Source organism: Vidua chalybeata, chromosome 3 (assembly GCF_026979565.1).
Source record: "Vidua chalybeata isolate OUT-0048 chromosome 3, bVidCha1 merged haplotype, whole genome shotgun sequence".
NCBI classification, from domain to species: Eukaryota; Metazoa; Chordata; class Aves; order Passeriformes; family Viduidae; genus Vidua; species Vidua chalybeata.
The window spans coordinates 74,367,676-74,376,402 of NC_071532.1; positions in this window are offsets into that span (position 1 = coordinate 74,367,676).

The window sequence follows — 8,727 nt, forward strand, 5'->3', positions numbered from 1 at the left end:
CTTATCTAGTAAAACAGGAGGGAAGGCAAGCCTATTTGCTGGTAAGCCAAATTGAAGCTCATATGCTGGATCTAAATCCTTTGCGATGTTGTTATATCAACAGATTTCTTACCACAGAATTTCTCTTATGTCTAGGATATTTGTTTTTAAAATAAAATGTCTTAACACAACTATGTTTACTAAATAGGTTTTTATTATTTGGGGTGGTGTTATTGTTGTTGTTGTTCATACAGGCCTAAGATGCATTGTATTCTGGGGTGCTCATTTTTTGATACTTCTATTTTACATATTTGTACTATATTTAGATCTTGATGACTGTTTAAAAGAGCTGTTTATGCTTCAAACCTACCTTTTCTTCTTCTTCCTCAAAAATTACAATGGCAGCTGCTACTCCGACTTGTTTTTCCCATGGGTACACTGCCATCCCACCCACTGATACTGCAATGGATAGCTGCCATTTGGCTCTTTGCATGTCATACTGATCAGGTTTGTGATGTTGTGTGAGCCAGAGGATCACCAGCTGAGAGACACCTGGGCTTTGTCTCAAAGGCAATTTGTCACCTGTGAAACACTACAGCTTTGTGTCCCATTGTAATCTACCATTACCTTGCACATGAGTATTCTCTGTCACCCAAAAGAATGTATGTTGTATGCTGAGCTTGCTTCAGCCAGTTCCTTCACCACAGTAGAAGGGGAATAGCTAAACTGGGAAAAAGCTATACAAAGAACAGCTGAGGTTACTTGGTCTGTTCAGCCTGGGGAAGAGGAGACTGAGGGGAGACCTCACTGCAGTTTTCAAAATCCTCATACTGGGAAGAGGAGAGGCAGGCACCGATCTCTTCTCTGTGGTGACCAGTGACAGGACACAAGGGAATGGCCTAAAGCTGCGTCAGGGGAGGTTTAGGTTGGATACTAGGAAAATCTTCACCCAGAGGGTGGCTGGGCACTGGAACAGGCTTCCCAGGGAAGTGGTCACTGCACCAAGCCTGTCATAGTTCAAGAAGCATTTGGACATTGCTCTCAGGCAGATGGTGTGATTCTTGTGGCTGTCCTGTGCGGGGCCAGGAGCTGGACTTTGATAATCCCTGTGAGTCCCTTCCAATTCAGGATATTCTGTGATTCTATGAACTGTTTTCTCCTTTTAAATGTTTTTTTATTACTCCAGAATTAGCATAAGTAAGTGGTGTTCAGCAATGAGAAAACAAGTGGTTAAAACTCCATAATTTCTGGTGCAGTAGTGTCAGTGCAGTATTGACATTCTGGGCTGGTGCAGAAGATCAGCCTCTGAGGCTGGCACAGCTGCAAAGCAAACGTCTCATATTGACAGACTGGCTACAACTGAGATTATCCCGAGGATGACAGCTGAGAACGTCCAATGTAAACATGCTACAGTGGTCCAAAATTATTTACTTTATGGCTTGCCCCATTCTTCAGTCAATCCTGTTGCATCCCGGGTTTGGGTTCAGATGAGGGGTTCTGATATGTGTTAGTTAGCCGGTTCTGTGTACCCCTGTATACCCCCATGTTCCCCCCGCGATGGTCCGCTCCAGGTCTCTTACCATTGGAGCATCCCCATGCCAGTCCTGTAACCACTCCCCTGTTCTCTCCGGAGAGTTCTGTGTCTGTCACCCCGTCCCCGCAACCCCGTTTGTCCCGGAGCCCTGTGTCCGCCCCTGTTGTGTCCCCGTTGGTTACCCCAGTCCACATCACTCTCCCATAGCCTGCCCCCATTGGGCGAGGGGGGCTTCTGCCCCCTCATCCCACCCCCTATAAATCCCACATGACCCCGGTCCCAGCGCCGTTTTGTCCACGTGGCGCTAAGAAGTGGCTGCGGTTCTCCATCGCAGCTCCCTGTGACAATTAAAGCTCTCCAGCCGACCGCACAGACAGACTGGACATTCCTTCCCGCTTTGTCTCGTCCCCGCGCCAGCTCCAGAGCACAGCCAGCCCCACCCCGGTGCGCTGAACGCAGCAGCGCCCGGGACAAGCGGCAGCCCCGGGTCCTGCAGAGAAGCAGCGCCATTCCAGGCTCTCCGGAGCTGCCCGGGGCCGGGGAAAACAATGCAGCGCCGCAGATCCCATTGTACTTCTGTCCCATTTTGGTTGTCACAAACAGCCTCTTGACTAAAGTGTAAACTTTTGGTAATAAATTGATTTCTCCCCTGTGTTTGTGCAACTGGCTCACTCTACAGTGAGTTTTTATGTTATTCGGCAATGTGACAAATATGTTAATGTATGCAGAACAATGATTCTAATTCTGGCAGATATTTGCTGTGCTCACATCAAAAAAAGACATTTTTTTTCCTACTATAAAGTACTCTGATATGATTATAATGCTACAGCTTGCTGAAATTGCTTTAAATTGACTTTTAGCCTACCGATCAGATTATCAAAACCCAAAGAACTGCTCCCTTTGCTTTCCTGTAGCAGTAATTTAAGAAGGTAAAATACCATTAAGTTCAATGAGGCATGATTAACACTCAAACACACAGAAGTGAGAAGTCCATAAAAATGTGATCTTGCACTTCGCTATTATGTCTTACAGGTATTTAGGTAGTTTGGAGAAAATTATTTGTGAGGAAGAAACTGGTCATCTTTCAGCTTTTCTATAAAAATCTCTAGCTGATATTCTATTTTGCAACCAAATATTGTATTCACATTTAGTGGCAGTATAACTGTTGCTGAGATTTTCTATTTATGGCCATATATGTTTATCGTGCCAAGCATAACTTATATCTTTGTGGTTTGCATATTTAAGACAAAATCAAGTTGACAAAGCCGATGGAAAAAAACTCAATCAAATTGTGTTTCTATGTTGGTAGAATAGCCCTTGAGGAGACAGAATGTTCCCAGAAGATGCTAAAACAAACATGCAAACAGAACTCTAAAATAGGACCAAGGCAAGAGTTCAAGTGCTTTATTTTCTTTCTGAGACAGGCAGATTAACTGTTTGCTCCAAAGATACAGATCAAATAAATCTGGCAAGTTACATTGCCTTGCTGAATCACTGTCTGAAAGGTTATTTTAAAAATGTTGGAACACAAGCTTGAGATCCCATTCAGGGTAAGGTTTTCACTGTATGGATGAATGGCAAGGATAAGCCTTATACATCAGTAGAAGTTAACTAGAAAAGTTTAACCATGGAAGAAAGGAATGTCCATATTAATGGGCAACAAATGGCATCACTTCAGCTTTATCAATGGTGTTAAGGAAATTTTTATTATAAAAGGTCGCAAATATGGTGTTAGATGTTGTTGACTGATTTAGCTTTGCAGAAGGGGCTCTTGAAAACATAGGAACTCTACATTGTGCATATTGAAGTATTTTGTAATGAGAGACTGTGGATTATGTTCAGCACAGAAGCAGTTTTCATGGTCATGTTTAGAAGTCATAGATATACAAGCAATTGTAACCCCATGAATTTCAATGTATGTCTGTACTGAATGGCACCTGACAAGCTTCACCAACATCTATGGGAGCAATATATTACAAAAAATATGGGAATGGAATGCATCAGCCTGTGAGGGCTAATACCATCTGCCAAAGAGGGTCATCAGACAGCTGCTGCATATTCACACTTGCTGTGTATGACCACATGCACATGTACAATGATTAATCTGGGTCAGAGTCAGGCTGTCTGGCAGCAAATTGAATGCAGCAGGGCTGACAACACAGAAGCCATTTCTCTAATCATGGGCCTTGTTCTCAGCTTGTTGAGGGCCATGTACTGCTCCTGCCTCTCTCAGTGCATTCTCATGAAAGAATCAGCCCCAAGCTGACCTAATTAAGTATCAGTGGTGGGAGGCTGTTGCCTCTGGGATCTATCTGGAATGAGCTACTGGAGGAAATGATTCATCCTGTCTGTAAGCAGAATGTTGTGTGATAGTCACTGGTTTGCCAAAGCTTTCCTATAGCAACTTGGGTTCCAGAAACAGCAGAGAATATAAAGAGAAGGTTCTGGAGAACACTGGTTAAAATTACATTTTCTTCTATGCTTTCTCCCTTAGACTATTAATGCCATTATGTGACACAGTAACTTTTTTCTTTATGTAGAGGGAAGGAATTGAAGGAATTTTTCCATGCTGTTTCAAGTGTCTTCATTTTCTGTTTCAGAAATAAGAATGGCATATTGACCCATTCATTCCAGATTAGCAAGGTCTCTCTTGGACTGAGAAGCCCAAAACTGGGCACAGGGCTGTGAATGCAGCATCACCAATACTGAAGCAAGGGCAAACATCACACCCCATCACCTGCTAGCAGTAGCCTTTCTAATGCAGTCCAAAATGTGTTTGGCCTCCTATTCTGCAAGTGTATATTGATGGCTCATGTTCAGCTTGATGTCTGCCAGGCCCTCAGATCTTTTTCTACAAACCACAGTTTGGAGTTCAGCCCGTACTGGTGCGTGGGATTGTTCTGGTCTATTTTTCATTCCCACAGTTTGATTTCATCAGGTTCCTGTTGGCCCACGTCCCCAGCTTCTGTGGGCTCTCTGAATGGCAATCCAGCCCTCTAGCATGTGAATTACATTCACATGTACTTGCATGTGGTCCAGAGCCTCCTGGGGTACTTTCTCTCTTGCTACTTGGGTCACTAACAAAGTTAAGCAATAGTTCTAGTAAGTGTCTCAAAATGTGTCTACATGGTAAAATGAACTGTATTTTTACATGTTGATTTATTCCCACTGTGCTTCTAAAGCTTTTGGTTTTGTTTATCTTGCTTGCTGAGGTTTTTATGAAGGTGAGATTTCTGTTTCACCCCAGAATAAAGAACTGCAGTTACGTGCCCATTTTCCCCTGCTTCCCAACTGCCTATGACTATAAATACATCAATCATTTTATTTAGCTGTTATTCTGTACCTTTAAAATGTGGTTAATGTTTCTAAAGCACTGGGAAGTGCTGTGGTGAAAAACCACCAAATATCATTAAATAAAGATTTGTGCTTCTTGAATTTAAAAATAAAAGCCTAATGCTTCAGATATGAAAAAAAGAAAAATCAGAGTTCAGTAATTGTATAACCCCAATTCTAAATGCATCAATGTCAGAAAAGCCTCCATCTTCACTCTTATGATGGTCCTAATAAAGCATTTTCTCTCCTATCCTGGGTGTTAAACTGATTCATGAGCATTTGCTGCTGATGATCTTCAGAAACAACCCCAGACCAGCTAGCCAGTACTGACAGGCCAAATGTAGAAATTCTCTTGATCTTGAGTAGTTGTCATCACATGGCCACAAATCCACAGCTTCTGAAGACAGTCTCCAATGTATTTTTTCCTTTACAAGCAGAACACTCAACTAGATCTTAGGTGTGCTGACAGATTGTCAGTGAGAGTTCATCCTTGAAGAGGAGATGTACTCCTAGTCAGTATTAGCAAGACCTTACCTCCAGGCAGAGCCAGAGCTCCTGACTCAGGATAGATTTATCTTTGATTTTGTCATTAGAGATGGTGAATGTTACTCACCAAGTATTATTGATACCTATGATGAACCACTGGCTGGATTGACAGTCAGAAGGTAAGTGAGAAATACTGTAGTTTTTCTCCTTCACACAATGTCATGCAGTAAACCTGACTAATTACAGAGGTGATGGACTTTCTCTGACAGGCTTTTTGCCAAGGAACCTGTAGCAACACAAAGCTGCTACATTTCGCGAGGGATGACTTTCAACCAAATGTAGAAATGGCAAAAGTATGTCACATTGAACTTCTTGTTTCCAAGGAACTGGAGCTTGTTTTATGGTGAACTTAATGAAGAACTTAATGATGAACTTAGTGAGAGTTTCTTGCAGTTGTCTGGGTTTAAATGACGGGCTCTATGAAGAGCCCTTTGTGAGAAGTACCATGGCTGACCTGACTGACACATGAATGACAGATTCCTGTGGTGGGAAAGAAAAGTACTGCACTGCAGGTGATGTTTAACCAATTCTGAGAGACCATCCTTTCAACAGCTATCTTTAGAAAGTTTTGTGTTTGTAAAGGATAATGGCAAATGAATTGCATTTCTGCTTCTTCATGCTGAAAGTTGAGCTTCTGGTCATTCCAGAGGGCTGAGCGTAAAAGGCATTTGTGGTGGTTTTTCATTAAACCTGTCAGAACTGCCACCTCTCTTTCATGACCTGACAGCTGAGGGTTTTGAGTTGACTGGAGAATGCACTCTGGAAGGCAAGTTCAGCACCAGTCTGCTGCGCAGGACAGTGGGGGGCTGCTGTGTGAGCTTCATCTGAGCAGGTCAGTGTGGGTGTGCTTATCTCTGAGCCATCTCATGTGGCTGGCACACAGTGTGACAGACTACATCTGTCACTGCAGTGGTAAATAATTTATCATAGACTCCTTTGAGCACAGTAGAGGATGGACTGCAAAGCTGGATTAAAAGTAGCTGCCCTACCAACTTTCATGCTTCTCTGGGTGCTGTGTAACAGCAGAGAAGCTGTTCAAGCTGCTTGTGTCCTGAGGAGCCTTTCTCATGTGCAGTGAGGTAAGGCAGGCTTATTGCTATCTGACTGAGATCCTCCATATGGGAATGAAGAAACCAGCTCTTCCAAACTGTGTGAGTGCAAAACCAACTTTTCTGCTGTTTTCCATGTCACATAGGACTGAGTTTCTAACTGTGAGAGTGGCCATAAGGTAGGGTAGCCAAACTGGTTTTAAAATAGTGTCCTAATTGCGCTGGACAATCTTGAAGGATTTGCTTTTCATAGATTCACTTGAACAAAGAAAATTCCCTTTTTTGTGGATGAATGCTTTGGGACAAGTGAGAAATAAATATGCGCACACATTTACTGTTTCTCCAGTTACCAAGATAAGGGAATCTGTGTGGTAACACAAAATGTGTTCATCAAGTAAAAATAATCTCAGCTAGCATGGGTTATAACAATAGGCCTTTACACAGACTCAGCTATATGTGGCCTAAGTGTCAGAAATGCTAAGTATGCTGAAAATATATAAATTATTTATAAGGAGAAATGCATTTAAATTGTCATAGCACTTTATTAACTTTTCACCCAGATGGGGACTGTTCTAACAGTAAAATAGACTTTTCTTGTTTTTTTGGTTTTTTTTTTTTATTTTTATGGTTTGGGTTTTTGTTTGGGTTTTTGCTAAAGATTACTGATTCATGTGGAAAGTCTTTAGATTTGACGTCATCTTTCCATGACTAAATTACTACATAATTTTAAAATAAGAAAGTTCTGCTGTCAATACTGATTGATGCATTATTATTATTTTCCTATATTTCACTTGCTTCCTTTCACTTTTCTGTTACTATGCTTGTCACTCTTAGAGTGTGTTCTGCATGTTTAATATTTGATATTCAGAGGAATTGCACCTGTGCTTTCGGTTCAGTACTTAAAAGCATTATTCCCATAAATAAATCTGTAGGTAGCTGTAACAGACCTATTTATTTATTTTCTGTCTCATTCTGATAGCTATTGCTGCATTTATTTTTTCATTAATACACCCTTCTTTTGTTGCTTACACCACACCCTTGTATTTGGGAAGTTTTCATCCAACTATTAGTTCTATCCCCTTTAGTATCCATCAGGGACTTTAGTAAAGACAGTCACTTTTATCCAGTCATTCAACAGAGTAAAAAGAATCCTTTTCAACCCATCAATTCCTCCTGGAATAGGCCAATTGAGAGTTATTCTTGAGAGTTTTCATTCTATATAATTGTAAAATTCCCATCTGGCTGCGTAGAATGAGAAGCAGAAAGTACATATGTTTGAAAGGTTTCCCAGTTGTCTGATAAAATGTATGAGTCTTCACCTTCAGAGTGCACATGGGAACTTTGGTCTAAAAGGAGCTCTCGGGTCCTTTTGCCACAGGCAGGTCATGACAGCCTTCTACGCCTTTCAAGGGACCCACCACCCCTTGTCCTGTCATTGTCCCAGCACCTGGGAGTCCAGCAGCATCTCTGCACACCCTTTTCTCTCCTGCTGCTCAGGAGAGAGACAATTCTCATCAGGACCAGTATTTGAAACTGTGGTGCTATTGATAGTATTTATGAATGAGCTAAATTTCTTGCTTCCCTTGTTTACTGTTCTGGGAAAATAAATTGCTCAGAGTTTTACAGCAAATAGTACTGGATAACCATGGCTGTGTACCACCATGCTCAAACATCTTCTATGCTTTTTTTGGAGAGGCTTTCTCAGCTAAATCCATACTGTGATGTCCATAGTGCAGCCTTGAGAGGAGAGAAGCTAAAAATGCCCCCACCCCAGTGTATGGATGTCTGCAGAAGCAGCCTTTCCTCTGGAAAACTGCATCCCAACTAATCCATGTCTGATTCTTGGGGCTGGTAGATACAGTCACATAGGGAATTGTCATCTGCTGCAGCTTGAATTGGATACTCCAGATTTCCCAGCTGAGCAACATGATTATGTATGGTAGAGGTCTTCTCACATTGTGTATGGTAGAATGTTTAATTCATCTATGTAATAGGAAATTTTCTTCAGCAAGAAGTGTGGTGCTTGTCTTGATTCCAAAAAGCACGAATAACCAGTGCTCAGGACAGGAGAGTTTCTTAAGGAAGTTCAAATCCTTAATTCAAGCTGGACTAAGAAGAGAGTTTTTCACATTTGTGGTGGCCAGGCTCACTGGGACTCTCAGCACTGCTCCCTGTGTGGCTCCATGCTGAACACTATTTTAATGACCGAATGGGGAGTTCAGCTTAGAGGTTGACCTCATCAGATTGGTCACCAGCAGCCTGCTGTGGCAGTGCTTTAGATGGATT